Here is a 19678-nt window from a genome sequence, read left to right on the forward strand (position 1 = left end):
ATAGACATCTTTACGAGAGAGGCGTGAGTTGGGGATATACACATCTTTACCCACAGAGGGGTGAGATGCGGATATAGACATCTTTACCCTGAGAATGGAGAGATGTGGATATAGATATCTTTACCCAGAGATGGATGAGATAGGGATATATACATCTTTATCCAGGGAATGATGAGATGGGGCTATAGACATCTTTACCCAGAGAATGGTGATATGGGGATATCGATATTTTTACCCAGAGAATGGTGAAATGGGGATATAGACATCGTTACCCTGAGAGGGGTGAGATGGGGATATAAACATCTTTACCCAGAGAATGGTGAGATAGGGATATTGACATCTTTACCCAGGGAATGGTGAGATGGGGATGAAGACATCTTTAACTAGGGAATAATGACATGGGGATAAAGACATCTTTACTCAGGCAATGGTGAGATGGAGAAATAGACACCTTTACTCATGAATGGTGAGATGGGGATAAGGACATCTTTAACCAGGGAATGGAGAGATGGGGATATAGACATCTTTACTCAGGCAATGGTGAGATGGTGAAATAGACATTTTTGCTCTGGGAATGGTGAGATGGGGATCTAGAAATCTTTCCCCAGAGAATGGTGAGATGCGGATATAGAGATCCTTACGCTGAGAGGAGTGAGATGGGGATATAGATATCTTTACCCAGAGAATGGTGAGGTTGGGATATTGACATCTTTACCCAGGGAATGTTGAGATGGGGATATCGACATCTTTACCCAGGGAATGATGAGATGGGGTGATAGACATATTTACCCAGAGAATGGCGAGGTGGGGATATAGATATCTTTAACCAGGGAATGGTGAGATGGGGATATAGACATCTTTACGCAGGGAGTGTTGAGTTGGGGATATAGACATCTTTATCCAGGGTATGATGAGACGGGGCTTATGACGTCGTTACCCAGAGAATGTTGATATGGTGATATAGATATCTTTACCCAGTGAATGGTAAAATGGGTATATAGACATCTTTACACTGAGAGGGGTGAGATGGGGATATAAACATCTTTACCCAGAGAATGGTGAGATAGGGATATTGACATCGTTACCCAGGGAATGGTGAGATGGGGATAAAGACATCTTTAACCAGTGAATGGTGAGATGGGGATATAGACATCTTTACTCAGGCAATTGTGAGATGATGAAATCGACATCTTTACTAAGGGAATGGTGAGATGGAAATCTAGAAATCTTTACTCAAGCAATGATGTGATGGTGATGTAGTCATCTTTACCCAGGGAATGGTGAGATGGGGATGTAGACATCTTTACCCAGAGACGGTTGAGATGGGGATATAGACATCTTTACCCAGAGAGGGCTCGGATGGGGATATAGACATCTTTACCCAGAGAGGTGTGAGATGGGGATATAGACATCTTTACCCAGAGAGTCCTGAGATGGGAATATACATTTCTTTACCCAGAGAATTGTGAGATGGGATATAGGCATCCTTACGCAGAAATTGGTGAGATGGGGATATAGACTTTTTTATCTAGGGAATGGTGAGTTGGGGATATAGACATATTTACCAGAGAGGGATAAGATCGGGATATAGACATCTTTAACCAGGACATGGTGATGTGGATATAGACATCTTTACCCAGAGAGGGATGAGATAAGGATATAGAGATCTTTATCCAGAGATGGTTGAGATGGGGATATAGATATCCTAACCCAGGGAATGGTGAGAAAGCGATATAGACATCTCAACCCAGAGAGGGGTGAGATGGGTACATGGACATCTATACCCAGCGAATGTTGAGATGGGTATATAGAAACCTTTAACCAAGGAATGGTGAGATGGGGATATAGACATCTTTACCCAGAGAGGTGTGAGATGGGGATATAGACATCTTTATCCAGAGCGGGTTGATATGGGGATATAGATATCGTTATCCAGGGATTGGTGAGATGGAGATATAGACATCTTTACACAGAGAGGGGTGAGATGGGGATATAGATATCTTTACCGTGGGAATGGTGATATGGGGATACAGATATTGTTACCCAGAGAATGGTGAAATGGGGATATAGACATCTTTACCCTGAGAGGGGTGAGATGGTGATATAAACATCTTTACCCAGAGAATGGTGAGATAAGGATATTGACATCTTTACCCAGGGAATGGTGAGTTGGGGATATAGACATCTTTACTCAGGCAATGGTGAGTTGGTGCAATAGACATCTTTACTCAGGGAATGGTGAGATGGGTATCTTGAAATCTTTACCCAGAGAAAGGTGAGATGCGGATATAGTCATCTTTACCCTGAGAGGGGTGAGATGGGGATATAGACATCTTTACCCAGAGAATGGTGAGGTTGGGATATTGACATCTTTACTAGGGAATGGTGAGATGAGGATATAGACATATTTACCTAGGGAATGGTGAGATGGGAATATAGACATCTTTACTCAGGCAATGGTGAGATGGTGATTTGTCATCTTTACTCAGGGAATGGTGTGATGGTGAAATAGTCATATTTACTCAGGCCATGGTGAGAAGATTATATAGTCATCTTTACCCAGAGGCCGTTTGAGATGGGGATATAGACATCTTTAACCAGAGAGGGGTTAGATGGGGATATAGACATCTTTACCCAGAGAGGAGTGAGATGGGGATAGACATCTTTACCCAGAGAGGCCTGAGATGGGGTTATACATTTCTTTCCACAGAGAATTGAGAGATGGGGATATAGACATCCTTACGCAGAGAATGGTGAGATGGGGATATAGACATATTTACCCAGAGGCGGTTTGATATGGGGATATAGACATATTTACCCAGAGGCGGTTTGATATGGGGATATAGACATATTTAACCAGAGAGGGGGGAGATAGGGATATGGACACCTTTCCAAAGGAATGGTGAGTTGGGGATATAGACATATTTACCCAAAGAAGGCTAAGATCGGGATATTGATATCTTTATCCAGGGAATGGTGAATTGGTGTATACACATCTTTACCAGAGAGGCGTGAGATGGCAATATACACATCTTTACCCACAGAGGGGTGAGAAGGGGATATAGACTTCTTAACCCAGAGAATGGAGTGATGTGGATACAGACATCTTTACCCAGAGAGGGATGAGATAGGGATATAGACATCTTTATCCAGGGAATGATGAAATGGGGCTATAGACAGCTTTATCCAGAGAATGGTGATATGGGGATATAGATATCTTTACCGAGAGAATGTTGAAATGGGGATAGAGACATCTTAACCCTGAGAGGGGTGAGATGGGGATAAAAACATCTTTAACGAGGGAATGTTGAGATGGGGATCTTGAAATCTTTACCCAGAGAATGGTGAGATGCGAATATAGACATCTTTACCCTGAGAGGGATGAGAAGGGGAAATATACATCGTTACCCAGAGAATGGTGAGGTTGGGATATTGACATCTTTACCCAGGGACTGGTGAGATGGGGATATAGACATTTTACCCAGGGAATGACGATATGGGGAGATAGACATCTTTACCCAGAGAATGGTGAGATAGGGATATAGACATCTTTACCCAGGGAGTGGTGAGATGCGGATATATACATCTTTACCCAGGGAATGGTGAGATGGGGATATAGACATCTTTATTCAGAGAATGGTGATATGGGGATATAGATATCTTTACTCAGAGAATGGTGAAATTGGGATATAGACATCTTTACCCTGAGAGGGTTGAGATGGGGATATAAACATCTTTACCCAGAGAATGGTGAGATAGGGATATTGACATCTCTAACCAGGGAATGGTGAGATGGGGATAAAGATATCTTTAACTAGTGAATGGTGAGATGGGGATATAGACAACTTTACTCAGGCAATGGAGTGATCGTGAAATGGACATCTTTACTCAGGGAATGGTGAGATGTGGATCTAGAAATCTTTAACCAGAGAATGGTGAGATGCGGATATAGGCATCTTTACCCTGAGAGGGAGGAGATGGGGATACAGACATCTTTAACAGAGAATGGTGAGGTTGGGATATTGACATCTTTACCCAGGGAATGGTGAGATGGTGATATAGACATCTTTACCCAGGGAATGGTGAGATGGGGATATAGTCATCTTTACTCAGGCAATGGTGAGATGGTGATATCGTCATCTTTACCCAGGGAATGGTGAGATGAGGATATAGACATCTTTATCAGAGAAGGTTGAAAGGGGGATATAGATATCGTTACCCAGGGAATGGTGAGATGGAGATTTAGACACCTTTACCCAGAGAGGGTGAGATGGGTATATAGACATCTATACCCAGGGAATGTTGAGATGAGGATATAGTCATCTTTAAACAGGGAATGGTTTGATGTGGATATAGACATCTTTACCCAGGGAATGGTGTGATCGGGAGATAGACATCTTTATCCAGAGAATGTTGAGGTGGGGATATAGACATCTTTACCCAGGGAATGGTGAGATGGGGATATAGACATCTTTACCCAGGAAGTGGTGAGATGCGGATATAGACATCGTTACCAAGAGAATGGTGAGATGGGGATATAGACATCTTTATCCATGGAATGATGAGATGGGGCTATAGACATCTTTAAAAGAGAATGGTGATGTGGGGATATAGATATCTTTACCCAGAGAATGGTGAAATGGGGATATAGACATCTTTACCCTGAGAGGGGTGAGATGGTGATATAAACATCTTTACCCAGAGAATGGTGAGATAAGGATATTGACATCTTTACCCAGGGAATGGTGAGTTGGGGATATAGACATCTTTACTCAGGCAATGGTGAGTTGGTGCAATAGACATCTTTACTCAGGGAATGGTGAGATGGGGATCTAGAAATCTTTACCCAGAGAAAGGTGAGATGCGGATATAGTCATCTTTACCCTGAGAGGGGTGAGATGGGGATATAGACATCTTTACCCAGAGAATGGTGAGGTTGGGATATTGACACCTTTACCAGGGAATGGTGAGATGAGGATATAGACATCCTTACCCTGGGAATGGTGAGATGGTGATATAGTCATCTTTACTCAGGGAATGGTGGGATGGTGAAATAGACATCTTTACTCAGGCCATGGTGAGATGGTGATATAGTCATCTTTACCCAGGGAATGGTGAGATGGGGATATAGACATATTTACCCAGAGACGGTTTGAGATGGGGATATCGACATCTTTAACCAGAGAGGGGTGAGATGGGGATATAGACATCTTTACCCAGAGAGGCCTTAGATGGGGATATACATTTCTTTACCCAGAGAATTGTGAGATGGGGATATATACATCCTTACGCAGAGAATGGTGAGATGGGGATATAGACATATTTACCCAGAGGCGGTTTGAGATGGGGATATAGACATCTTTACCCAGGGAATGGTGAGTTGGGGATATAGACATATTTACCCAGAGAGGAGTAAGATCGGGATATAGACATCTTTACCCTGGGAATTGTGAGATGGGGATATAGATATATTTACCAGAGAGGCGTGAGATGGGGATATACACATCGTTACCCACAGAGGAGTGAGATGGGGATATAGACATCTTTACCCAGATAATGGAGAGATGTGGATAAAGACATGTTTACCCAGAGAGGGATGACATAGGGCTATAGACATCTTTATCCAGGGAATGATGAGATGGAGCTATAGGCAACTTTACCGAGAGAATGGTGATATGGGGATATAGATATCTTTATCCAGAGAATGGTGAGTTGTGGATATAGACATCTTTACCCTGAGAGGGGTGAGATTGGGATATAGACATCTTTACCCAGAGAATGGTGAGTTTGGGATATTGACATCTTTACCCAGGGAATGGTGAGATGGGGACATAGACATCTTTACCCAGGGAATGATGAGTAGGGGAGATAGACATCTTTACCCAGAGAATGGTGAGTGTGGATATAGACATCTTTACCCAGGGAATGGTGAGATGGGGATACAGACATCGTTACCCAGGGAGTAGTGAGATGCGGATATAGATATCTTAACACAGGGAATGGTGAAATGGGGATATAGACATCATTATACAGAGAATGGTGATATGGGGATATAGATATCTTTACCCAGAGAATGGTGAACTTGGGATATAGACAACTTTACGCTGAGAGGGGTGAGATGGGGATATAAACATCTTTACCCAGAGAATGGTGAGATAGGGATATTGACATATTTACCCAGGTAATGGTGAGATGGGGATATAGACATATTTTCGCAGAGAATGGTGCGATGGGGATATACACATCTTTACCCAGAGAGGGGTGAGATGGGGATATAGACATCTTTACCCAGGGAATGGTGAGATCGGGAGATAGACATCTTTACCCAGAGAATGGTGAGGTGGGGATATAGACATCTTTACCCAGGGAATGGTGAGATGGGGATGTAGAATCATTACCCAGGGAGTGGTGTGATGCGGATATAGACATCGTTACCAAGAGAATGGTGAGATGGGGATATAGACATCTTTATCCAGGGAATGATGAGATGGGTCTATAGACGTCTTTACCCAGAGAATGGTGATATGGGGATATAGATATATTTACCCAGAGAATGGGGAAATGGGGATATAGACATCTTTACCCTGAGAGGGGTAAGATGGTGATATAAACATCTTTACCCAGAGAATGGTGAGATAGGGATAATTACATCTTTACCCAGAGAATGGTGAGATGTGGATAAAGACATCTTTAACCAGGGAATGTTGAGATGGGGTTATAGACATCTTTAATCAGGAAACGTTAAGTTGGTGAAATAGACATCTTTACTCAGGGACTGGTGAGATGGGGATCTAGACATCTTTACCCAGAGAATGGTGAGATGCGGATATAGATATCTTTATCCTGAGAGGGGTGAGATGGGGATATAGACATCTTTACCTAGAGTATGGTGAGGTTGGGATATTGACATCTTTATCCAGGGAATCGAGAGTTGGGGATATAGACATCTTTACCCAGGGAATGGTGAGATGGGGATATAGACATCTTTACTCAGGCAATGGTGAGATGGTGATATAGTCATCTTTACTCAGGGAATGGTGAGATGGTGAAATAGACATCTTTACTCAGGCAATGATGATATGGTGATATAGTCATCTTTACCCAGGGAATGGTGACATGGGGATTTATACATCTTTACCCAGGGAATGGTGAGATGGGAATATAGACATCGTTACCCAGGGAGTGGTGAGATGCGGATATAGACATCTTAACACAGGGAATGGTGAAATGGTGATATAGACATCTTTATCCAGAGAATGGTGATATGGGGATATAGATATCTTTACCTAGAGAATGGTGAACTTGGGATATAGACATCTTTACCCTGAGAGGGGTGAGAAGGGGATATAAACATCTTTACCCAGAGAATGTTGAGATAGGGATATTGACATCTTTACCCAGGTAATGTTGAGATGGGGATATAGACATCTTTTCGCAGAGAATGGTGCGATGGGGATATACACATCTTTACCCAGAGAGGGGTGAGATGGGGATATAGACATATTTGCCCAGGGAATGGTGAGATCGGGAGATAGACATCTTTACCCAGAGAATGGTGAGGTGGGGATATAGAATCATTACCAAGGGAGTGGTGAGATGCGGATATAGACATCGTTACCAAGAGAATGGTGAGATGGGGATATAGACATCTTTTTCCAGGGAATGATGAGATTGGTCTATAGACATCTTTACCCAGAGAATGGTGATATGGGGATATAGATATCTTTACCCAGAGAATGGGGAAATAGGGATATAGACATCTTTATCCTGAGAGGGGTAAGATGGTGATATAAACATCTTTACCCAGAGAATGGTGAGATAGGGATAATTACATCTTTACCCAGAGAATGGTGAGATGGGGATAAAGACATCTTTAACCAGGTAATGCTGAGAAGGGGATATAGACATTTTTACTCAGGCAATGGTAATTTGGTGAAATAGACATCTTTACTCAGGGAATGGTGAGATGGGGATCTAGAAATCGTTACCCAGAGAATGGTGAGATGCGGATATAGATATCTTTACCCTGAGAGGGGTGAGGTTGGGATATTGACATCTTTATCCAGGGTATCGTGAGATTGGGTTATAGACATCTTTACCCAGGGAATGTTGAGATGGGGATATAGACATCTTTACTCAGGCAATGGTGAGATGGTGATATAGTCATCTTTACTCAGGGAATGGTGAGATGGTGAAATAGACATCTTTACTCAGGCAATGATGAGATATAGTCATCTTTACCCAGGGAATGGTGACATGGGGATATAGACATCTTTACCCAGAGACGGTTGAGATGGGGATATAGACATATTTAACCAGAGGGGGGTGAGATGGGGTTATAGACATCTTTACCCAGAGAGTGGTGAGATGGGGATATACATTTATTTACACAGAGAATTGTGAGATGTTGATATTGACATCCTTACCCAGGGAATGTTGAGTAGGGGATATAGACATATTTACCCAGAGAGGAGTAAGATCGCGATATAGACATCTTTACCCAGAGAATGATGAGATGGGGGTATAGACATATTTACCAGAGAGGCGTGAGATGGGGATATACACATCGTTACACAGAGAGGGGTGAGACGGGGATATAGACATCTTTACCCAGAGAAAGGAGAGATGTGGATATAGACATCTTTACCCAGAGAGGGATGAGATAGGGATATAGATATCTTTATGAAGGGAATGATGAGATGGAGCTATAGACAACTTTACCCAGAGAATGGTGATATGGGGATATAGATATCTTTACCCAGAGAATGGTGAGATGCGCATATAGACATCTTTACCCTGAGAGGGGTGAGACTGGAATATAGACATCTTTACCCAGAGAATGGTGAGTTTGGGATATTGACATCTTTACCCAGGGAATGTTGAGATGAGGACATAGACATCTTGCCCATGGAATGATGAGATGGGAAGATAGACATCTTCACCCAGAGAATGGAGAGGTGGGGATATAGATATCTTTACCCAGGGAATGGTGAGATGGTGATATAGACATCTTAACCCAGGGAGTGGTGAGATGCGGATATAGACATCTTAACCCAGGGAATGGTGAGATGGGGTTATAGACATATTTATCCAGAGAATGGTGATATGGGGATATAGATATCTTTATCCAGAGAATGGTGAACTTGGGATATAGACTTCTTTACACTGAGAGGTGTGAGATGGGGATATAAACATCTTTACCCAGAGAATGGTGAGATAGGGATATTGATACGTTTACCCATGGAATGGTGAGAAGGGTTTATATACATCTTTACGCTGAGAATGGTGAGATGGGGATATACACATCGTTATCCAGAGAGGGGTGAGATGGGGATATAGACATCTTTAGCCAGAGAAGGATGAGATGGAGATATATACATCTTTACCCAGCGAATGGTGAATTGGGGTATAGACATCTTTACCAGAGAGGCGTGAGATGGGGATATACACATCTTTACCCACAGAGGGGTGAGATGCGGATATAGACATCTTTACCCAGAGAATGGAGAGATGTGGATATAGACATCTTTACCCAGAGAGGGATGAAATAGGGATATAGACATCTTTATCCAGGGAATGATGAAATGGTGCTTTAGACAGCTTTAACCAGAGAATGGTGATATGGGGATATAGATATCTTTACCCAGAGAATGGTGAAATGGGGATATAGACATCTTTACCCTGAGAGGGGTGAGATGGGGATAAAGACATCTTTAACCAGGGAATGATGAGATGGGGATCTAGAAAACTTTACCCAGAGAATGATGAGATGCGAATATAGACATCTTTACCCTGAGAGGGATGAGATGGTGATATAGACATCTTTACCCAGAGAATGGTGAGTTTGGGATGTTGACATCTTTACCCAGGGAATGGTGAGATGGGGATATAGACATCTTTACCCACGAAATGATGATATGTGGAGATAGACAACTTTACCGAGAGAATGGTGAGGTGGGGATATAGACATATTTACCCAGGGAATGGTGAGATGGGGATATAGACATCTTTACCCAGGGAGTGGTGTGATGCGAATATAGACATCTTTACCCAGGGAATGGTGAGATAAGGATATTGACATCTTTACCCAGGGAATGGTGAGTTGGGGATATAGACATCTTTACTCAGGCAATGGTGAGTTGGTGCAATAGACATCTTTACTCAGGGAATGGTGAGATGGGGATCTAGAAATCTTTACCCAGAGAAAGGTGAGAGGCGGATATAGTCATCTTTACACTGAGAGGGGTGAGATTGGGATACAGACATCTTTACCCAGAGAATGGTGAGGTTGGGATATTGACATCTTTACCAGGGAATGGTGAGATGAGGATATAGACATATTTACCCAGGGTATGGTGAAATGGGGATATAGACATCTTTACTCAGGCAATGGTGAGATGGTGATATAGTCACCTTTACTCAGGGAATGGTTTGATGGTGAAATAGACATCTTTACTCCGGCCATGGTGAGAAGATGATATAGTCATCTTTACCCAGAGGCGGTTTGAGATGGGGATATAGACATCTTTAACCAGAGAGGGGTTACATGGGGATATAGACATCTTTACCCAGAGAGGAGTGAGATGGGTTAGACATCTTTACCCAGAGAGGCCAGAGATGTGGATATACATTTCTTTACACAGAGAATTGAGAGATGGGGATATAGACATCCTTACGCAGAGAATGGTGAAATGGGGATATAGACATATTTACCCAGAGGCGGTTTGAGATGGGGATATAGACATATTTAACCAGAGCGGGGTGAGATAGGGATATAGACACCTTTACCAAAGGAATGGTGAGTTGGGGATATAGACATATTTACTCAAAGAGGGCTAAGATCGGGATATTGATATCTTTATCCAGGGAATGGTGAATTGGGGTATAGACATCTTTACCAGAGAGGCGTGATATGGCGATATACACATCTTTACCCACAGAGGGGTGAGATGGGGATATAGACATCTTTACCCAGAGAATGGAGTGATGTGGATACAGACATATTTACCCAGAGAGGGATGAGAGAGGGATATAGACATCTTTATCCAGGGAATGATGAAATGGGGCTATAGACAGCTTTATCCAGAGAATGGTGATATGTGGATATAGATATCTTTACCGAGAGAATGTTGAAATGGGGATAGAGACATCTTCACCCTGAGAGGGGTGAGATGGGGATAAAAACATCTTTAACGAGGGAATGTTGAGATGGGGATCTTGAAATTTTTACCCAGAGAATGGTGAGATGCGAATATAGACATCTTTACCCTGAGAGGGATGAGAAGGGGAAATAGACATCGTTACCCAGAGAATGGTGAGGTTGGGATATTGACATCTTTACCCAGGGACTGGTGAGATTGGGATATAGACATCTTTACCCAGGGAATGACGATATGGGGAGATAGACATCTTTACCCAGAGAATGTTGAGATGGGGATATAGACATCTTTACCCAGGGAGTGGTGAGATGCGGATATAGACATCTTTACCCAGGGAATGGTGAGATGGGGATAAAGACATCTTTATTCAGAGAATGGTGATATGGGGATATAGATATCTTTACTCAGAGAATGGTGAAATTGGGATAAAGACATCTTTACCCTGAGAGGGTTGAGATGGGGATATAAACATCTTTACCCAGAGAATGGTGAGATAGGGATATTGACATCTCTAACCAGGGAATGGTGAGATGGGGATAAAGATATCTTTAACTAGTGAACGGTGAGATGGGGATATAGACATCTTTACTCTTGCAATGGAGTGATGGTGAAATGAACATCTTTACTCAGGGAATGGTGAGATGGGGATCTAGAAATCTTTAACCAGAGAATGGTGAAATGCGGATATAGGCATCTTTACCCTGAGAGGGATGAGATGGGGATACAGACATCTTTAACAGAAAATGGTGAGGTTGGGATATTGACATCTTTACCCAGGGAATGGTGAGATGGTGATATAGACATCTTTACCCAGGGAATGGTGAGATGGGGATATAGACATCTTTACTCAGGCAATGGTGAGATGGTGATATCGTCATCTTTACCCAGGGAATGGTGAGATGAGGATATAGATATCTTTATCAGAGAGGGTTGAGATGGGGATATAGATATCGTTACCCAGGGAATGGTGAGATGGAGATATAGACAACTTTACCCAGAGAGGGATGAGATGGGTATATAGACATCTATACCCAGGGAATGGTGAGATGAGGATATAGACATCTTTACACAGAGAATGTTGAGATGTGGATATAGGCTTCTTTACACAGGGAATGGTGCGATGTGGATATAGACATCTTTACCCAGGGAATGGTGTGATCGGGAGATAGACATCTTTACCCAGAGAATGTAGAGGTGGGGATATAGACATCTTTACCCTGAGAGGGGTGAGATGGGGATAAAGACATCTTTAACCAGGGAATGATGAGATGGGGATCTAGAAAACTTTACCCAGAGAATGATGAGATGCGAATATAGACATCATTACCCTGAGAGGGATGAGATGGTGATATAGACATCTTTACCCAGAGAATGGTGAGTTTGGGATGTTGACATCTTTACCCAGGGAATGGTGAGATGGGGATATAGACATATTTACCCACGGAATGATGATATGGGGAGATAGACATCTTTACCGAGAGAATGGTGAGGTGGGGATATAGACATATTTACCCAGGGAATGGTGAGATGGGGATATAGACATCTTTATCCATGGAGTGGTGTGATGCGAATATAGACATCTTTACCCAGGGAATGGTGAGATAAGGATATTGACATCTTTACCCAGGGAATGGTGAGTTGGGGATATAGACATCTTTACTCAGGCAATGGTGAGTTGGTGCAATAGACATCTTTACTCAGGGAATGGTGAGATGGGGATCTAGAAATCTTTACCCAGAGAAAGGTGAGATGCGGATATAATCATCTTTACACTGAGAGGGGTGAGATGGGGATACAGACATCTTTACCCAGAGAATGGTGAGGTTGGGATATTGACATATTTACCAGGGAATGGTGAGATGAGGATATAGACATATTTACCCAGTGAATTGTGAGAAGGGGATTAGACATCTTTACTCAGGCAATGGTGAGATGGTGATATAGTCATCTTTACTCAGGGAATGGTGTGATGGTGAAATAGACATCTTTACTCAGGCCATGGTGAGAAGATGATATAGTCATCTTTACCCAGAGGCGGTTTGAGATGGGGATATAGACATCTTTAACCAGAGACGGGTTAGATGGGGATATAGACATCTTTACCCAGAGAGGAGTGAGATGGGGATAGACATCTTTACCCAGAGAGGCCTGAGATGGGGATATACATTTCTTTACACAGAGAATTGAGAGATGGGGATATAGACATCCTTACGCAGAGAATGGTGAGATGGGGATATAGACATATTTACCCAGAGGCGGTTTGAGATGGGGATATAGACATATTTAACCAGAGAGGGGTGAGATAGGGATATAGACACCTTTACCAAAGGAATGGTGAGTTGGGGATCTAGAAATCTTTAACCAGAGAATGGTGAGATGCGGATATAGGCATCTTTACCCTGAGAGGGATGAGATGGGGATACAGACATCTTTAACAGAAAATGGTGAGGTTGGGATATTGACATCTTTACCCAGGCAATGGTGAGATGGTGATATAGACATCTTTACCCAGGGAATGGTGAGATGGGGATATAGACATCTTTACTCAGGCAATGGTGAGATGGTGATATCGTCATCTTTACCCAGGGAATGGTGAGATGAGGATATAGACATCTTTATCAGAGAGGGTTGAGATGGGGATATAGTTATCGTTACCCAGGGAATGGTGAGATGGAGATATAGACAACTTTACCCAGAGAGGGATGAGATGGGTATATAGACATCTATACCCAGGGAATGGTGAGATGAGGATATAGACATCTTTACACAGAGAATGTTGAGATGTGGATATAGGCTTCTTTACACAGGGAATGGTGAGATGTGGATATAGACATCTTTACCCAGGGAATGGTGTGATCGGGAGATAGACATCTTTACCCAGAGAATGTAGAGGTGGGGATATAGACATCTTTACCCTGAGAGGGGTGAGATGGGGATAAAGACATCTTTAACCAGGGAATGATGAGATGGGGATCTAGAAAACTTTACCCAGAGAATGATGAGATGCGAATATAGACATCTTTACACTGAGAGGGATGAGATGGTGATATATACATCTTTACCCAGAGAATGGTGAGTTTGGGATGTTGACATCTTTACCCAGGGAATGGTGAGATGGGGATATAGACATCTTTACCCACGGAATGATGATATGGGGAGATAGACATCTTTACCGAGAGAATGGTGAGGTGGGGATATAGACATATTTACCCAGGGAATGGTGAGATGGGGATATAGACATCTTTACCCATGGAGTGGTGTGATGCGAATATAGACATCTTTACCCAGGGAATGGTGAGATAAGGATATTGACATCTTTACCCAGGGAATGGTGAGTTGGGGATATAGACATCTTTACTCAGGCAATGGTGAGTTGGTGCAATAGACATCTTTACTCAGGGAATGGTGAGATGGGGATCTTGAAATCTTTACCCAGAGAAAGGTGAGATGCGGATATAGTCATCTTTACACTGAGCGGGGTGAGATGGGGATACAGACATCTTTACCCAGAGAATGGTGAGGTTGGGATATTGACATATTTACCAGGGAATGATGAGATGAGGATATAGACATATTTACCCAGTGAATGGTGAGAAGGGGATATAGACATCTTTACTCAGACAATGGTGAGATGGTGATATAGTCATCTTTACTCAGGGAATGGTGTGATGGTGAAATAGACATCTTTACTCAGGCCATGGTGAGAAGATGATATAGTCATCTTTACCCAGAGGCGGTTTGAGATGGGGATATAGACATCTTTAACCAGAGACTGGTTAGATGGGGATATAGACATCTTTACCCAGAGAGGAGTGAGATGGGGATAGACATCTTTACTCAGAGAGGCCTGAGATGGGGATATACATTTCTTTACACAGAGAATTGAGAGATGGGGATATAGACATCCTTACGCAGAGAATGGTGAGATGGGGATATAGACATATTTACCCAGAGGCGGTTTGAGATGGGGATATAGACATATTTAACCAGAGAGGGGTGAGATAGGGATATAGACACCTTTACCAAAGGAATGGTGAGTTGGGGATATAGACATATTTACCCAAAGAGGGCTAAGATCGTGATATTGATATCTTTATCCAGGGAATGGTGAATTGGGGTATAGACATCTTTACCAGAGTCGTGAGATGGCGATATACACATCTTTACCCACAGAGGGGTGAGATGGGGATATAGACATCTTTACCCAGAGAATGGAGTGATGTGGATACAGACATCTTTACCCAGAGAGGGATGATATAGGGATATAGACATCTTTATCCAGGGATTGATGAAATGGGGCTATAGACAGCTTTATCCAGAGAATGGTGATATGGGGATATAGATATCTTTACCGAGAATGTTGAAGTGGGGATAGAGACATCTTCACCCTGAGAGGGGTGAGATGGGGATAAAAACATCTTTAACGAGGGAATGTTGAGATGGGGATATTGAAATCTTGAACCAGAGAATGGTGAGATGCGAATATAGACATCTTTACCCTGAGAGGGATGAGAATGGGAAATAGACATCGTTACCCAGAGAATGGTGAGGTTGGGATATTGAAATATTTACCCAGGGACTGGTGAGATTGGGATATAGACATCTTTACCCAGGGAATGACGATATGGGGATATAGACATCTTTACCCAGAGAATGGTGAGATGGGGATATAGACATCTTTACCCAGGGAGTAGTGAGATGCGGATATAGACATCTTTACTCAGGGAATGGTGAGATGGGGATATAGACATCTTTATTCAGAGAATGGTGATATGGGGATATAGATATCTTTACTCAGAGAATGGTAAAATTGGGATATAGACATCTTTACCCTGAGAGGGTTGAGATGGGGATATAAACATCTTTACCCAGAGAATGGTGAGATAGGGATATTGACATCTCTAACCAGGGAATGGTGAGATGGGGAAAAAGATATATTTAACTAGTGAATGGTGAGCTGGGGATATAGACATCTTTACTCAGGCAATGGAGTGATGGTGAAATGAACATCTTTACTCAGGGAATGGTGAGATGGGGATCTAGAAATCTTTACTCAGGCAATGGTGAGTTGGTGCAATAGTTATCTTTACTCAGGGAATGGTGAGATGGGTATCTAGAAATCTTTACCCAGAGAAAGGTGAGATGCGGATATAGTCATCTTTACCCTGAGAGGGGTGAGATGGGGATATAGACATCTTTACCCAGAGAATGGTGAGGTTAGGATATTGACATCTTTACCAGGGTATGGTGAGATGAGGATATAGACATCTTTACCCAGGGAATGGTGAGATGGGGATATAGACATCTTTAACAGAAAATGGCGAGGTTGGGATATTGACATCTTTACGCAGGGAATGGTGAGATGGTGATATAGACATCTTTACCCAGGGAATGGTGAGATGGGGATATAGACATCTATACTCAGGCAATGGTGAGATGGTGATATCGTCATCTTTACCCAGGGAATGGTGAGATGAGGATATAGACATCTTTATCAGAGAGGGTTGAGATGGGGATATAGATATCGTTACCCAGGGAATGGTGAGATGGAGATATAGACACCTTTACCCAGAGAGGGGTGAGATGGGTATATAGACATCTATACCCAGGAAATGGTGAGATGAGGATATAGACATCTTTACACAGAGAATGTTGAGATGGGGATATAGGCATCTTTACACAGGGAATGGTGAGATGTGGATATAGACATCTTTATCCAGGGAATGGTGTGATCGGGAGATAGACATCTTTACCCAGAGAATGTTGAGGTGGGGATATAGACATCTTTACCCAGGGAATGGTGAGATGGGGATATAGTCATCTTTATCCAGGGAGTGGTGAGATGCGGATATAGACATCGTTACCAAGAGAATGGTGAGATGGGGATATAGACATCCTGATCCATGGAATGATGAGATGGGGCTATAGACATCTTTAAAAGAGAATGGTGATGTGGGGATATAGATATCTTTACCCAGAGAATGGTGAAATGGGGATATAGACATCTTTACCCTGAGAGGGGTGAGATGGTGATATAAACATCTTTACCCAGAGAATGGTGAGATAAGGATATTGACATCTTTACCCAGGGAATGGTGAGTTGGGGATATAGACATCTTTACTCAGGCAATGGTGAGTTGGTGCAATAGTTATCTTTACTCAGGGAATGGTGAGATGGGTATCTAGAAATCTTTACCCAGAGAAAGGTGAGATGCGGATATAGTCATCTTTACCCTGAGAGGGGTGAGATGGGGATATAGACATCTTTACCCAGAGAATGGTGAGGTTAGGATATTGACATCTTTACCAGGGTATGGTGAGATGAGGATATAGACATCTTTACCCAGGGAATGGTGAGATGGGGATATAGACATCTTTACTCAGGCAATGGTGGGATGGTGAAATAGACATCTTTACTCAGGCCATGGTGAGATGGTGATATAGTCATCTTTACCCAGGGAATGGTGAGATGGGGATATAGATATATTTACCCAGAGGCGGTTTGAGATGGGGATATAGACATCTTTAACCAGAGAGGGGTGAGATGGGGATATAGACATCTTTACCCAGAGAGGAGTGAGATGGGGATATAGACATCTTTACCCAGAGAGGCCTTAGATGGGGATATACATTTCTTTACCCAGAGAATTGTGAGATTGGGATATAGACATCCTTACGCAGAGAATGGTGAGATGGGGATATAGACATATTTACCCAGAGGCGGTTTGAGATGGGGATATAGACATCTTTAACCAGAGAGGGGTGAGATAGCGATAGAGACATCTTTACCCAGGGAATGGTGAGTTGGGGATATAGACATATTTAACCCAGAGAGGAGTAAGATCGGGATATAGACATCTTTACCCAGGGAATTGTGAGATTGGGGTATAGACATATTTACCAGAGAGGCGTGAGATGGGGATATACACATCGTTACCCACAGAGGGGTGAGATGGGGATATATACATCTTTACCCAGATAATGGAGAGATGTGGATAAAGACATGTTTACCCAGAGAGGGATGACATAAGGATATAGACATCTTTATCCAGGGAATGATGAGATGGAGCTATAGACAACTTTACCGAGAGAATGGTGATATAGGGATATAGATATCTTTACCCAGAGAATGGTGAGATGCGGATATAGACATCTTTACCATGAGAGGGGTGAGATTGGGATATAGACATCTTTACCCAGAGAATGGTGAGTTTGGGATATTGACATCTTGACGCAGGGAATGGTGAGATGGGGACATAGACATCTTTACCCAGGGAATGATGAGTAGGGGAGATAGACATCTTTACCCAGAGAATGGTGAGTGGGGATATAGACATCTTTACCCAGGGAATGGTGAGAAGGGGATACAGACATCGTTACCCAGGGAGTGGTGAAATGCGGATATAGACATCTTAACACAGGGAATGGTGAAATGGGGATATAAACATCTTTACCCAGATAATGGTGAGATAGGGATATTGACATCTTTACCCAGGTAATGGTGAGATGGGGATATAGACATCTTTTCGCAGAGAATGGTGCGATGGGGATATACACATCTTTACCCAGAGAGGGGTGAGATGGGGATATAGACATCTTTACCCAGGGATTGCTAAGATCGGGAGATAGACATCTTTACCCAGAGAATGGTGAGGTGGGGATATAGACATCTTTAACCAGGATATGGTGAGATGGGGATATAGCATCATTACCCAGGGAGTGGTGAGATGCGGATATAGACATCGTTACCAAGAGAATGGTGAGATGGGGATATAGACATCTTTATCCAGGGAATGATGAGATGGGTCTATAGACATCTTTACACAGAGAATGATGATATGGGGATATAGATATCTTTACCCAGAGAATGGGGAAATGGGGATATAGACATCTTTACCCTGAGAGGGGTAAGATGGTGATATAAACATCTTTACCCAGAGAATGGTGAGATAGGGATAATTACATCTTTACCCAGAGAATGGTGAGATGGGGATAAAGACATCTTTAACCAGGGAATGTTGAGATGGGTATATAGACATCTTTAATCAGGCAATGGTAAGTTGGTGAAATAGACATCTTTACTCAGGGAATGGTGAGATGGGGATCTAGAAATCTTTACCCAGAGAATGGTGAGATGCGGATATAGATATCTTTACCCTGAGACTGTGAGATGGGGATATAGACATCTTCACCCAGAGAATGGTGAGGTTGGGATATTGACATCTTTATCCAAGGAATCGTGAGTTGGGGATATAGACATCTTTACCCAGGGAATGATGAGATGGGGATATAGACATCTTTACTCAGGCAATGATGAGATGGTGATATAGTCATCTTAACTCAGGGAATGGTGAGATGGTGAAATAGACATCTTTACTCAGGCAATGGTGAGATGGTGATATAGTCATATTTACCCATGGAATGGTGACATGGGGATATATACATCTTTACCCAGGGAATGGTGAGATGGGGATATAGACATCTTTAACCAGGGAATGTTGAGATGGGGATATAGCATC

This window comes from Pristiophorus japonicus, chromosome Y (genome assembly GCF_044704955.1).
Source record: "Pristiophorus japonicus isolate sPriJap1 chromosome Y, sPriJap1.hap1, whole genome shotgun sequence".
NCBI lineage: Eukaryota > Metazoa > Chordata > Chondrichthyes > Pristiophoridae > Pristiophorus > Pristiophorus japonicus.